Source organism: Anguilla anguilla, chromosome 4, assembly GCF_013347855.1.
Source record: "Anguilla anguilla isolate fAngAng1 chromosome 4, fAngAng1.pri, whole genome shotgun sequence".
NCBI classification, from domain to species: Eukaryota; Metazoa; Chordata; class Actinopteri; order Anguilliformes; family Anguillidae; genus Anguilla; species Anguilla anguilla.
Window position 1 is genome coordinate 24,382,211 of NC_049204.1, and position 14,219 is coordinate 24,396,429.

General features: G+C 49.4%; 1 protein-coding gene across 10 annotated transcripts in view; it reads left to right on the plus strand.

The window, feature by feature from the left end:
• The first annotated feature begins 373 nt into the window (after positions 1–373).
• The window catches only part of LOC118225161 (unconventional myosin-IXb), a 66,603-nt gene continuing 52,757 nt past the window's right edge, over positions 374–14,219 (plus strand). For all 10 annotated transcript variants that reach the window (XM_035413223.1, XM_035413225.1, XM_035413227.1 and 7 more), the window contains exon 1: positions 374–717. The gene's annotated coding sequence lies outside the window, so the exon portion shown is untranslated. The remainder of the gene's footprint in view (positions 718–14,219) is intronic.

Consider the following 14,219-nt stretch of genomic DNA (forward strand, 5'->3'; position numbering starts at 1 on the left):
ATGTTCAGATACAGGTCACAGGTTTATTTCCCACCAGAACAAGAAATGGTTGTTATGAGATGATTAGCCTTCATTCTCATTTCAAAAAGTATTGACGGATTGATTATTTAAGTGCAATTATTTGGGAAGGGTCTTTTTTTACTCACATGAAAGAGGCCTAATTTATTTAATAAAGTTTACATAACTTCGGATGTAGACTATACGCAGATGTAAAATTTCACTTCGGTTGTACCATTCGAAACACCACAAGGCGATATTCTCCTCCACACCATAGGGGACGCTGAAGAATTAAAATGAATTGTCTCAAAGTACGTGTATTGTGTGCAACCAGCTTGCGGCTTTTTGTGAACTTTTTTTAACGCTCCTAGTCGGGCGATGTAACATGAACGATTCATACAGAGAAAGGAAGTAGTGAGCTAGGTTACTAGCCGTGTCTATCGGCGGAACCGTAAAGTTTGAAATGGGATACGGTTTTCAATTGCTTAATTGATTTTTATATATAACCCGCGATAGACACAACATTTCTTGTATTGAAATATAAGATTAATATGATTTCAGACAAGGACTTTGTCTGGAAAACTTTGCGGTAACGTCTTTGGCTAGCTAGCTAGCCGCCTCGATAGTGAGAGAAAGGGAACTTTGAGATTTCTCTTTCAAAGTTTACGACTTTGCTACGAATTGGATTACGTTATTCGATTAAAAAAACACCAGAACCAGGTAAGTTTGTTATTGCAACAGTTCGGACGATCAAGTAGCTTGCAGGCTAAGCTTTTGTACCTGGATTGTTCAAGTCCTTGCCCTGAACAAAAGTTTTCATTGAGCTAGATTCAAACTCGCTGTGTTGGCCAAGTTACTCCATTTGAAGTTGCGCGTTATAACTTTTCAGTAGATAACATTATTTGAGATAACATACTGACTGTTTAAGACGGAACATTTTCTGGGAACGTATCGTAATGGCAAGTCAACGAACGTTTGCTACTTGGTCTAGTTGGCCAAACATTGGCTTGTCAGATAGCCCAGTAACTGCTATATTATTGTCAAAGCAACTGGCTGTAGCTAGCTGTAGTTCGAGTTTTAAAATGTGACATGAGTGAGAGTCGTCGTATTTGACTTCAGAAACAATGGTGTCACGTATACTATTGTTTTCTCAATACAGCTAATACGTTTATTATCTGGCCATGTAGCTTACGTTAGCTGGCTAAGGCTACTTATACAAATAGTGATAGCTTAGGTAATGCTAGCCAGTTACATCCATGAAGTTAGGTACTTGTAATCTTCTCAAACGTTGCGATGTTGCACTCCGATTATTCGTGTATTATCTATGTGAATCGACTAGTTTTTGGAGAAGATAATGTTACTGGTTGATTTCAATTATGTTATTTATTGTGGCAGTTTGAACCGTGCCATATATGGACTGATGAGAAAGTCGTGATGCATGACTGTGTGGCACTGTCCCAGACGAAGGTTATGAGTAAAGAATACGTGTAACGACGTACTCCCGAGTTGTTAATTCTATTCGTAATTATTTCCTAAGCAACAGGAATTCTCCTGGACAAATAAGATGCATCCTTTTGTGTCTAACATGTTGGTGCAGCATCAAAATGGCAGTCTGTCATCTGATAGGGAGTTATCTTCATAACTTTCTGTAGCGTTTTAGATCCAGAGCGTGTTCCCCTTAACAGATTCATAAATCAGAGATTTTGCCAAAACCTACAGTAGCTAAAACATGAGTCATGTCTGAGTCGTATGTTTTTGGAAAAACTTAATCACGAAGGTAGCGTAATGTTGCTCGTGTGTAATTTGGAGAAAATGTACAATGCTTTTGGTTAGCGATTGCTTTGATCGTTGTGATTTTAAATCATAGTTTGAGTCCACACTGTCTCAACGGAGATGCATTGTGCACAGTTTCAGTGCCGTGGGGCATAATAGCTGAGGACGGTAGCTGAAGTTCTCCTGCAGTGGGGTGAGGTGCTGCGACGACAATGAATACATAGACTGTCATAACCATCTCAGAGAACAGGATAATAACACGGTTATCTCAACAGCACGGGCTCAACTTTTTATGTCGATAGAAACGACGTCTTTGTTCAGCGTTTATGGGAGAATCACTTGCGATTGATATAAAACAAGGCCGTTAGTTATGATTTGTCGTCAGTGTACGCCTATAAAGGATCTTGAAAGTAATGGACATGCGGAAAGACAATGATGGCCCTTTTCTTTTCAGTAAAAAAGAAAGAAGCCATATGGCCTTTAGTTCTCCCGTTGCTCCGTATCTGAAGAAGTGGGTGGAGAGCAGTTCAGGGGGAGTTCCTTCCCCGGGAGTTAGTAATGGTATAACCTAACCTTCCTAGGAACCGCCATTGAGCATAACTGAACGTGATCTGATAGTCGCTAATATTCTGCTTTTATCATAAAGTGATAACTAGTGTAGATACCGCTATTTCAAGACGAATGTAAAAACTGCAGATCTACATCAAGGCGGCTATTTATATACACAGGTCGAAAGAAATGGTGTTTAAGGGTTAAATCCTGATTCTTGCCCACCTGGTTCTTGTTTATTATTGGGGACAGGGCACTGGGACAGGTAATTCGAAACCTTGACCTCAGATCTCGATGGACATTGCTGGTAGGAGAAAATCCAGGCTACATGGGGGTCCTCTGCAGGAGTCTTGCCAGTCTTTACTGAAGCCTGTGATCTTTCTCACAGGCTAGGAAATGATTTCAGATGGGTCTGAGTGTATGTTCTATCTCAGGTTACGTGCTTCAGCAAGGATGCAATGCCACATCGTACAAAAGCACTGGAAGGTTTGGTTCTGTCTTTAAAAAAGAAATAAAAAGGCCTTTTTTTTCTTAAATGGTTTTTACAGTGTAGTGCTTTGAAAAAAAAGCTCAGGAATGATAGTTTTCTGTTTTATTTGACTTCTGACTTCACACAGTACCAAAATAAAAGTCCCTCTGAGCAATACAGGAACTGTCATTGTTCCCCTTTTCTATGTGGGTTATTAGACAGCATGTTGTCCTTAAAATGATGACACATTGAAGGCTGTAGGTTCCTCGCCTAGTTGTGCTGGCCTGTCCTGCACTGCCTTAAATTTATATGGTTCACAGACAATTCAAGTAAATCATTAACATGAAACAGCCTTCAGAGTGAACAGACACTGCTCTCGCTTATCTTCACCAAATAACTGCATTAGAAATAACAGCCCTTTTGTTTATTAATAAAAAGGCTTAAACCAGTGTAAATCACTTTATATTGCTGATGATGTTCCATCAACAAGACACAAGCTTTGTGTTACAGATCTGGTAGATCAGAGTCGGACATAAAGTGAAAATAAAACACAACGGTCACTGTCTCTGCCCAAGCCTTTAGTTGCAGGGTGCATTCCCTGCAACTATCCCCATTGTCCTCTGTAATCAGTGTGATCACATGTTCCTTTCTCAGCTGGCTTTAGATTTAGGAAATGGTCATTTTGATAAAAGAGGAAACCTGCCACTCGTCTCATAAGAGCGAGTATTTAAACAAAACCAAACGCAGTTAGTCTGAAAATCAATTCTGTCTTTCAGGCCTGTATTTGCACATAATATTCCCCTCCAATGCAGCCTCAAGCCAGCGCTGGTTTATCTTATCTTTAGGAGCTCGTTGGAGTTATAGTTGTTCCAGGATGTTTTTGCATTTGGGTCGGAAAAGTCACTTTTAAAAGGTTGGCAACATTTGCACAATAGCTGTGCCTTGTGGGTCTCAGACCTCGAACTGGCCCCTTTGTGAAATTAGGTCAAAACGTAAAAGAATAAAATGATAATTTGAAGTAACTGAAAGTTAGTTGTAACTCCCAAAATCCTTAAGCAATCTCCCACTTTTGCAGGAGATGCAGTCGGACACGGATGCGCTGGTTTAGTTTTAATTCTGGCAGACAGCAGCAGCAAGTGACTATGTTCTCTTAGCGCAAAGAAAAGGCCCAGTAGGCCGGTTGGTCCTCCTGGGCCTAGCTCTACCTGTCAACAACAAAGCTGTCCCTCGCTGCAGTGCAGGGGCTCGGCGGCTAATGACTCTCAATGTACTGAAATGACAATACCCAGGGGTTAGCCGGGCAGGAAGCCGTCGCCGCGAGCGAAGCTGGTGGAGGTCTGGGGTGTTTTCCTGGCATTGTGCGCGGGCAGAGGCCTGTCAGCCGGGTATTTGCCTTTCAGGGGGCCTTTGTTACCTGCACAACTGTGCGCTGTGGATCTGTGGGCAGGGCAGGGTAGGGTGAGAGGTCTCTTCTGTTTGTGTGCAGGTAGTCACCAGCTTTTCCCTCCCGATCGAGTTACTCAATGCCTCTTTCTCATCCCCAGCAGCAAAACAAAGCGTTGCAGGTACTCACAATAGGCGATGACACACAAGTTGTCGACCGGTTGTTGTGGCAACATGACACCATGGATTTTTGTAAAAGCTGAAGTCCATATTTAAGCATTGCAGCTTACAACTTAACACCTACTGTTAGTTTTTACAGGTGTACTGAGTGCCACGTGTTCTTTTTTTAGTTTGAAGTGCAGAGCAATAATTTGTTGATGGTGTGTGAGGGACTACTGACATTCATAAAGCAGGTCTTTATTTAAATGATTAGCCGCATTCAAAACATACTTAAAGCGTTAGTGGTGGCGTATTTTGGAGGATGTCGACCAAATTTCTTCAGTTTCTCTCCGTTTTATTCCTTGACTTTATGGAGACGCGAGGCCTGTAATCTTGTGGAGTGCTGCAGTAGTTTGACAGGAATGTACATGGGTGTGTCGCTCTGGGGGCAGAGGAAAGAATATCTCTTTGAATGTTGCAGCTAGTAGCTAACCGAGCTATGCGGTGTGGATTTTCTGTGACGTCCGTTTGGTAAAATGTATGGAAACGGTTATAAGTTCTTTCACCGAACAGAGAGCACTTGGACAGGAGTCTGCAATCCTTCTGGCTGCGTTGTTCTTCCAGAGCAGCCAATGCTGTAATGCATGTTTAAAAATGGCTGTAATTATAGGCTAAGTGCAAACAGCCGGACCTTCAGTTTGTAGATGGCCTACATTTGTTTTACTGTTGGCGTTTTTCGTTTGGCTTCGCCCGTAGCAATGCTTTTGACTTATTTTAATCGCAAAAAGTGCACGCTAGCTGTCTAATCACAGAGGTCCTGTGACCTGTCATTGCCGGAGGGAGTTGTCTGCCTGGCCAGAAAAGGAAATGACCGTCGTTTTGAGCAGAAGTGGTTTCGTTTCTCACAGAGGTGATCGGCGTTCGTTATCGCGGCGACTTCAGCCGAGGAATTCGTCTGCCTGTCTCTCGCAGCTCGCCCCGAGAGTGTGCTGTGTGCTGCATACGAGGCCGGGTCAAAAAAGCAGAAATAGTTTCCTGCACAGCGCAGCACGTCAGCGAGTTCGGGTTTCAGCGAGTTTTAGAGTTTGGGAAATCTGGGCCATGCAGAGTAATCCGAGCTGACCGGCGACGCCTTTTCAGGTGGTCCGAATCGACCGAGCACGAAGAAGCGAAGCATCAGATAGAGAGCTGGAACGACATGTTTTGGTTAGGCTTATTCAAATGAGGTCAACTGTTTATTGTGCAGTCTTCTCACTACAGTTTACTGGCTCGCTTTGCTTTCAGTAGTTTAGGTAACCACATGTGCTCGTATCAGGATGCCATTTGTGGAATGTTCTGTGAACAAGGCCACCCTGTATCATAGCAACTTACAAAATTTAAAGTCTTGAATCCTTATTCTTTTGGATAGTGAGTGCCATTCCCATTTGAAACATCTGTAATGGCAATATGACTACATGGCACCCCTTAGCAGTTATACGCGTACAGTTTACACACTATTTGATTGTTATGACTTGGGAGAATGTAACCCTACAGAGATGTGTTGCTGGTCTCTGGGTATACACCTTTGTCCTCTTTGGTTCTGGTAGAATGCAGCCTTTCATTTGCAGTCTGGCCTGCTGTATTTGAGCTGGCTGCCTGTGTGTCTCTTCCACGCACGTGGCAGACTGGGGGGGGGGCGGGTGATGGCCCCCCTGCTAACGGCCCTCCTCCCCCTGCTAATGGCCCAGACCATGACCTCACACACAGGAAGTGGTCCGTCCGCCCGGCCTCTCGGGCGCAGCCGGAGTGAGGCGTCATCGCCACGGCGAGCGCGGGACGTGGCCTCGGCCCAGTCGTTTCCGTGGCAACGCGACCGGCGACTCCCGTGCGCTGACGGAGGGAGCCGCGCTAGCCTGCCCGCCGCGACGCTTCGTCAGATCGTTGGGAAACTGTGAGTTTCCCCGGGAGGCTGGAAGCGGTGTTTGCGTAAATGAGGTCAGTTGGCCGCCGTCCCGGGAATCGAGGAGTTATTTATGCTCCGAGTGGAGGATTCCTCACAGGCCGATCATCGCTCGGGAACCGAGGAAGAGGAGGGACACACAGGCAGCCCCTTGTTTCTAATGACTCTGCAGCCTGAGGGTCTGTGTGAGCAAGTCTGTAAGTGTGTATGTGAGAGAGAGAGTGTGTGAGCGAGCGAGTCTGTGTATGTGAGAGAGTTACTGTGTGTGTGTGTGTGTGTGTGTGTGTGTGTGTGTGTGTGTGTGTGTGTGTGAGAGAATCATTGTGTGTGTGTGTGAGAGTCAATGTGTGTGTGAGAGAGAGAGTCTGTGTGTGTGAGAGACTCAATGTGTGTGTGTGTGTGTGTGTGTGTGAGAGAGTTACTGTGTGCATGAGGGAGTCCTGTGCCTCTGAATCCTCCGTGGCCCGTGGGCTGCACTGTAAATGGGCCCCAGGAGCTCAGTGTTTGAACACAGCCGCGGGGCCCACCGGGGACGGTCCCCCACCCCGGGACGGGGCCCCCGCTCCTCGGGGCCCTGAGGTTCAGACTCCGAGAACAGTCGGCTATAAATGCGCCAGGAGTGCTGGGTGGTGGCGGGGTGACTAAGCACTCCCAATGAGAGGGCCAGCTGTGGAGAGAGAGACAGAGAGAGAGAGACTGGCAGAGAGAGAGAGAGAGAGAGACTGGCAGAGAGAGAGAGAGAGAGAGACTTGGGGAGAGAGAGAGAGACTGGGAGAGAGAGAGAGAGAGAGAGAGACTGGCAGAGAGAGACTTGGGGAGAGAGAGAGAGACTGGGAGAGAGAGAAAGAGAGAGAGACTGGGAGAGAGAGAGAGAGAGACTGGCAGAGAGAGAGAGAGAGAGAGAGACTTGGGGAGAGAGAGAGAGACTGGGAGAGAGAGAGAGAGAGAGAGACTGGCAGAGAGAGACTTGGGGAGAGAGAGAGAGACTGGGAGAGAGAGAAAGAGAGAGAGACTGGGAGAGAGAGAGAGAGAGACTGAGAGGGAGACAGAGACAGAGCGAGGGAGACGGAAACAAAGAGAGAGCCTCTATATATAAGTGCAGTCCATTTGCCTCACCTCTGCCCCGCACTAACACATCTGCTGTCTGTCCCAGTCATCACTTTTGGTTTTGTTCTGTTTATTAGAGATGGACGCTAACGCGGTGCGCTAATACGGGAGGAATGCGAGAGCGCTGGACTCTTGGAAACCTAAAAGGACAAAGCCGTCTGCCTCGGACCCTCGACTTCTCGTGGCTTTTCTCCCTCGCCGAGCTGCTTTTGGGCAGCACAGTTCCACAGCGTACGCGGGAGCTGCAGTTTCTGTCACGGCCCTCCTGAAGCGCGCCGGGTCACGTCCCCAGTGTGCGGGCCTCTCATTTGACCAAATCTGTGGATTTCCGCATTTCGTGCCCTGAGTCCCAGCAGACGTCACAAAGTTAACGGCAAAGTGTTGTAGAAGAGGGCTGTGGGGTGAGCGGGGAGAGATATCCCCCCCTACGTCCCTCCCCCCAAATGAGACAAGCACCTCATATCCACTCACTGTCCCGCACTCCTGTCTCAGACAGGGGTTTGTCTGGAGGGGTGGAGTGAGGTTTTAGTACCTGACATTAAGCTGCAGTGTCTGGCCGTGGTGGGATGGGGGGGGGGGGGGGGGGGGGGGTTGTGCTGGGGGGCTGTTCCGGAGCCGCTCCAGGATCATGTGTTGGTGGTGTGTTCTCCAGAGAGACCCACATGAGCGCTTCAGCACAATGTCCCCTCTGTCTGCCTCCCCGCCTCAGCTTCCCCTTTCGCTCTTCCTGATTCTACAGCGAACACCACCCAGCTGCGGTCTGCTGCCTCGCTCCCTCCCTGCCTGCATCTGTCTTTCTCTTCCTCCCTCTCTCCCTCCCTCCCTGCATCGCTCCCTCTCTTTCTCTTCCTCTCTCTCTCCCTCCCTGCCTCTCTCTTCCTCCCTCTCTTTCTCTTCCTCTCTTTTTCCCTCCCTACCTCTCTCTTGCCTTCCCTGCCTCTCACTCCCTACCTCCCTCTCTCCCTGTCTCTCTTTTACTCTTCGCCTCTCTTCCCTTCTCTCCCTCCTTGTCTCTCTCTCCCTCCATCTCTCCTTTTATCTCCCTCTCTTTCCCTCTTTCTCTCCCTCCCTTTTTTGCTCTCTCTGTCCCCCTCTCTCTCGCTCCCTCTCTCTCTCTAGCTCTCCCTCCCTGTCTCCGTTGTCGTTAAACCCTTTTCTCTGGGGCTCCCATTGGCAGAGGCTGCAGAGGCCCAGCGGTCAGGGATGTGTGGGTTACAGTCTCACGCTGCGTTAGCTCTGTTTCCAGAGCGCGGGTCTGTAATCGTCCTGCATGCCAGCGGTAGGGCCCAGGAGGAGTGCTGCTCTGGACTGCATTACTCTCAGCGTGTAAGGCTCTGTTTAATGTGGATCCACGCGCTCTGGTTTTAGGCCTCGTGGTGAGATGGGCTGCCCGTTTTCTCTTCCGCTGCGGCGAGGAGTTTTGATGGGCGGGGCTTGTGGCAGGCGTGGGGGCGGCCCTTTGCGTGCCATTTGCATGGAAACCTCCCTGTCGCCAGGTAAGCGCCCTGCAGCCAATCTGCAGAGGATCGGTGAGATCAAGAACGGGCGTGAACTGAAACTGGCAGGACGTCCCGCTGCCCGCCGCAAGGCACGCCCTGTGCCCATCGGCTCGTTCGGAAGAGCTACACCGGCACAGAACCGGCCACGCCCCTTGTCTTGCGTATCATGTGAGATGTGCCCCTCTGCAGGGTGAAACCGGGCATCTGGACGGAGTTAAGGAGCCGTGCCAGGCGTGTGACGGGGGTGGGGTGGGGGGGTGGGGCTGGGGGGGGCGGGACTGCTGGATCAGCCCCACTGTGGACCTCACACACAGGGAGGGGTTTACTGAGGCCTGCTCTGACTGAGGCGGTGTTCTCCCCAGAACGGGATCGGTAGAAGCGCGATTCGGGCATCGCCCCTGCAACCGCCGCCCAGGTTGAAGCCAACGCCCCCTCGCTTTCTGGTGCCCTGGATTGGTCCATGCAAATGTGCCTCTCTCAGACATTAGTAACACATGGGGTACTGCCCACCTATTAGACACCTGTGTGTGTGTGTGTGTGTGTGTGTGTGTGTGTGCGTGTGTGCGTGCGTGCGTGCGTGCGTGCGTGCGTGCGTGCGTGCGTGCGTGCGTGCGTGCGTGCATAAGTTTACACCTCTTCAGATTTTGCCCCCTTGCTCTTTTGGTGCGTTGCCGCTGTGATTGTGTGCACCTGCACTAGTTGTCACACCAGACATTTTGTTGAAGGTAGCAGAAGGGAGTGAAGTGGCGGCCAGTGGAGGTTCCTTCTCTTTGTGTTCTCGTGTTGGAGAAGAGCAGGGCCTCGCTTATCGTCTCATTGTGTCCGTTGCTGGGCGAGCGGTCTCGACAAGCCCGGCAGATTTGCCTCGTATCGCCGGCCTGGTGATTTTTTTTTTTTTCCTCTCTTTTCTTTTCTTCCCCCTTTTTTTTGTGCGCGCCGTCCTGCCATCTGCTGAAGGAGTTAGCCGCGGCCCTGAATGGAGGTATCCCTCAGACAAAGGCAGCGTTTCTGTTTCAGCCGCAGACTCCACCGGGGAGGGCGCTTTCCATTCAGGCGGCGGCTCGGCCCGCCCCTCCGCCGGAGGGCCCGGGGGTAATTTACAGCAGGCGCTGCTTTGTGCCTCCGGGACGTCGTGCTGGCAGCAGCTCCAGACCTCCCCTGCGGCACAGAGCCGCGCAGACGGCTCCCACAGCAGGGCTTGCTTCCTCTTTCTCTTCAGCCCGCGGGTTGAGGTTTAGCGCTCAGATCGAGCGCACCCCTGCGTCAGCAACAGGGTGACAGTCGCTCGGGTCCGAGTGTTCCGCCTCACCGATTGGCTCTGCTCGTCCTGACACATTCCCCGATGGGAACCCAGGGGCACTGTGCGCTTCCTGTTAGCTGACCTCATCGAGAGGCCGACGCTGCTCCGTGTCCGCAGATGATGAGCTTTGCGTTTCTCTGATCTTCTGACTCTGGCTCACTCGCTTCCTGCCAGTCATCCCACGCTTCACTTCCTGCGTTAGTCAGGTGGAGTTGCGCGCTTTGATTTCGGTCTCTGGAGCTGTGGTGACGAGTCGGCCGTGGAGTCGAGAGCACCCTTAGCGACGAGCACCCTTAGCGACGGGCCGGCCCTCCCCGGAGCGGAACCGGACTGGGATCTGTCAGCGGACCGCTTCGCTGCTCTGGCCTCTTCTCTCCACTGTGGGCGGGGCTTACATACACACACACACACACACACGCCTGTCACTCTGCTGGTGTGTATCTACAGAACCGGTGTGGTAGGCAGCGCGCACTCATTCCGCTCTCGCCCTGCGGGGCAAAATCCTCTGCATCGCGCTTCCCGGGCCACCGTGCTGTCGCAGGGGGACTGGAACATTCCGTGATGACAGAGGAATGAGGACTTGTCCGTTTGTGTGCCACGTTTCCTGCTCCTTCTGTTGTAAATGCTCGTCATTTCAGGTTCGCTGCTTGTGGCTTTTTTTCTTTACTAGCCTGCAAGGTTTCAAGCCCACAGGGTTACGTGCAAAACAAACTGCAAGAGACTCATTTGGTTTTCTTTGGTGGAGTCGTGTTTACTGCCCCAGTTACAGTGTCCGTATCGAACCGCAGATGCGCGTTGTGCAGGACTATTTATAGCTCCGCAACATGAAATGTTCAGACGAGCATGCAGCACACCGAAGGGAGGTTTGGTGTTGCGCAAACCTAAAAAATAAATTGACTGTGGTCAAACCCCGCCCTCTGCATTCTGTTCCATGCTATGTGACACATGGGAGACTGCTAGGCCACATTACAGACTGAGTGCAATCAGCCAGTTCCAAATGTGTGGGCACTGTGGGCTGGCTCACTAGTGAGCAGTTGAAAGTAGTTTCACGTAACTTACTCTGTAAGCAGTTATTAATCAGCTTTGGGGAAATTACTGGAGAATGCGGAACCACAGGAATGTTTTCCGCATGCTGTTGCGTTTATTTTATTGGTGGATTTATTGCAGGTTATGGAATGTTACCCATCGCCTATCCTGCGAACATAATTAATGCCCGTAATATGTCTGCTGTAGAAAAAGATTCACAAATCCACTCGCTATCCAGGTGGGAGCGTGTTTACGTAGCGCACCTGAAGTCCCCCATCTTGCACTTTCAGAAGAAAGGGTTCCCAAGGCTCCTCTTTGTCTCCATGGAAGAGCCGTATCTAGTTCATGTGTTTGCTGGGCGAAACGGTGCAGTCTGGAAGCTTTCACACCTTTCACACTTGTCACACCTACTGGAGAGGGTTCCATAGAGAACTAATAAAGGTTCCCCCGTGGAGACTAGCCGAAGATCCCTTTTTTTATAACGGTGTAGCTGTCTTGGGGAAAATGGAGATGGGTGTTAATTGGATGAGGATGGTGGTGGGAGGGGTAGGCTAATTATCTGGGGCACAGTCGCAGTGACTGGCAGGAGGTCAGTGGAAGCACAGGCACTACATTTCATTCTTAAAAAAAAGAAAAAATCATGGAATGAGGCTTAGAAGTAATTCAGTCCAGGCTTTTGTGTTTCTGTCTCCGCTGGGGGGTAGGGGTAGGGGGTGGGCTGTGTTGGGGGGGGGGGGGGGTAGCTCAGTCCCAGATCACCAGCTACTTATTTTAAGGAGCTTGTTTGCTTTAGCTCCTCATCTGCCTGCAATATGCAGTTGAGACCGAGGCTTTAGCCCCAACCAAACAGCCTGTCCTCAGGTCCATTATCCTTATCTCTGGAATGTTCCGTGTCCCCTGAGCTTTCTGGGGGGGATCGTCAGTGACTGACCTGAACATTCCATGTTTCTATTTTCATTGCGTCTTGAGTTGTTTTTTTTTTTTGTTTTTTTGAACGGGGTTCTGCGTTCGCTTTGAAGTTGCAGTGGATGTCCGTGGAAAGAGTTAAACCCAGAGATTTAAACCAGACCAGCTCATGATTGAGGATAATGATAATGCTGCTTTGTGTGGTTTAGTTTTTTTTTTTTTTTTTTGCATGCACTGCCATTTTATGGATCCTGCGGTTTTGGTCAGCAGCTCTGTTATATGAGAACTGTTTTAAACTCTGTCCCCTTTATAAAACGTAAGCCCGGTTATTCCAGATGATCTGGCCCATATAGTTAAGTGGAGAACATTAATTTAGAAGCCGTTGAGTTCTGGTGGCCAGAATCTGAGTGCATTTGAGCATCTGCTCATTAAACATTACGCATGCTCTCCGTAACACGTTTAATGAATATACTTCTGCCTTTCTGAGGAAAATATCCAGTCTAACCAAGAACAAGGCCTAGTCCGTAGATTATTGCATTTTTATTTGGTTTAAATTTTTAGTGATTTTAGTGATCGGAACATGCGGCTGCTACGGCAGGTCAAGCATTGTAGCCGCGCCTTTCCTCGCGATTCCGTTTGGCTTCAGGACGCCCTCCGGTGCGTCTTTGGCGAACGGCCCACAGAAAGTACCGGCGAAGACGTAATGCCGCTTCTCCGGTTTCACCCAGCGCCGAAAGACGGGAACGGTGGAGGGAGGACGAGGCCCGTCTCAGCGCAGTAACCGCTGTGCGACACCGTCCGCTTCCTGGCTGCGCTCCCGAGATAAGGCGAGCCGCCGCGGCTAGCTGTGCGCGGCTCGTGCGCGGGGGCTTATCGGGCGGGGTTCCCTCTGCAGTGCCTGTCTGTAACTGCTGGAATGAACGCTCGAGCTCCCGCGCAGGAACCCGAGTTCTCAGGCCCGGGGCGGATGCTTGCGTTTCGCTTGCTCCGTGGGCGCTGCGTTTCCACTGAAACCGCGTGAGTCACACGCGTGGACTTTCCCCGGTAGTGTCCAGCCGCGTGGGCGCTGAAGGGAGGCCCAAGCGCTTGATGCATCAAAGTTCACTTCTGTTAGGAAACTACTAACATCCGTAGGTTTGCAGCAAAGAACAAGTGCGCCCGTGTTTCTCCCAGTTTGCCATTTTTTGGCCTTTAACCGTAGCTTTGGCATTTTGCCTGTTTTGAAAATCTAATAATCTGTGAATGAAGTGACCAGGGTGTAGTGTCTGGCTGAAGGGCTTTCACCGTGGTCAAATGAGGTCTTTCACAGACAGTGGAGTGCACTCTTCTTGAGCAACCGATGAAGAGTGCTACAATTTCAGATGACATAGTGGCCTAGCATCGCAGGCGGCTAAGCTCGATAATCGAGGCCGAATGGTAAGGCCTCAGTAGCCGTGTGATTTTGAGCCCACGTCATGTGACGGCTGTACCTGGCTGAGAATAGTAAATATCAGGGCGCTGCCGCGTTGCTCTGCGAGTGATTCACCGAGCTCAGCTCCAGCTCAAACTTTCCAGACCGATATGATTCTTTTCCCATAACACAAGGAGGCAAGTCTATAGTATAACGTTGTTTTAAACATTGTGAAAGCCCCCTGGCATCTCACGTGTGCCTGACTCAAAAACCACAGATGAGGGGGAAAAAATTCACCTGATCTGAACTTCAGTGTCACAGCGGGGATATTCACACTCAGAAGAGAAACTGGGAAATTCACGAAGGTATTTTTAAAGTGTTGGACAAGCCTATATTGAAAGGAAAGAAGCCCGCACTCTTAATGAATAGATATAGATTATGAATGTCTGGAAACATGTCTGTCTCTTTGTCCAAATAGGAATAAAAATGAAAATTATTTTGTTGCGTAGACATTCATAATCTATATCTATTCATTAAGAGTGCGAGCTCCCGTCTTTCCTTTCTATTATTATCTGTGAGAAGCCAACGCACCACTTATTTGTTCTATAGTTTGTTAAAAACTTCTTTGAGGGTTGGTAATTCTTTTTTTGGACAAGCCTATATGGACATATCAAGCCATTTTGAAATCATCCTAAGGCCATCCTGTGTACTATACCCCACCA